Source organism: Octopus bimaculoides, chromosome 6, assembly GCF_001194135.2.
Source record: "Octopus bimaculoides isolate UCB-OBI-ISO-001 chromosome 6, ASM119413v2, whole genome shotgun sequence".
NCBI lineage: Eukaryota > Metazoa > Mollusca > Cephalopoda > Octopoda > Octopodidae > Octopus > Octopus bimaculoides.
Window position 1 is genome coordinate 66,076,599 of NC_068986.1, and position 988 is coordinate 66,077,586.

Here is a 988-nt window from a genome sequence, read left to right on the forward strand (position 1 = left end):
AATAGATGACGGATGCGATGTACGCATTCGCCACCTCCGCTTGACCTTTCAAGGAGAGCTTCCTCTCAGCCCATTTCTGGGTGAGGTTGGCCACCCTGTTCGTCACTTCTTCCCAGTTTTTCTCCAACTGGAGGTCCGGACCGAACCAGACCCCGAGCAGTTTAACGGGTCCGTCTGTCCAGCACCCTACGACGCTGTTGGACGGCATAGACTTGCCCCTCCAGGTGCCTCAGGCTGTGGTTTTCATGGCTTCTCATCTTAACTGATTGGAAGTGTAATCATGTACATTGTTTTGTCTTGGTATAAAAGATGGACTACAACAAATTTTCTACTCAATACCACAGATTTGCTTGTCAGTTGTTTGATCTTAACCAGTTGATCATGTCCCTTAGTGGCTGATGATATGTGCATCTCTGATCACGAGCATAGCCATGTGTTGAGAGGAATTCTTTGGGGTTTGGATAATTCACCTCTGGAAACATGGATGTTTCATTCAACATCCTTAAACAATCCTTATTCAGGGACCTTTTGAGCGGGATGGGCTACTCGACGTGAAGAAAATTTCTAACTGGTCCCCACCAGCAAGATCATGTGGTTTTATCTTGAGATAAGATCATCATGTCGCGCACATGTACCCTAATCAGACGGGTAGTCATGATGGGTATACTGGGCTTCATATATTTTACTCCAGTGTCACTTTGACGGCATGCACTCTTTTATGATTTCTTTATTGACCACAAGAGTTTGCATTAAGAAAAACATTATGACCAGTTCAGGACAAAACAAAGAATGCGTGTGTGTATGTGTGTGAGTGTGTTGTGAGAGTTTTGTGTGTAAACAAGACTAACAAAATAGTAATAAAAAAAAAGGAAGAAAGAAAGAAATCAACAATGTGTAATCCTTAATAGGAAGGAGACTTCGAGGGCTGCTCATGGGAAAACCCCATAAAAAAACCATGGTTACGCTGACTTTTTGGGCAGGTGCCATT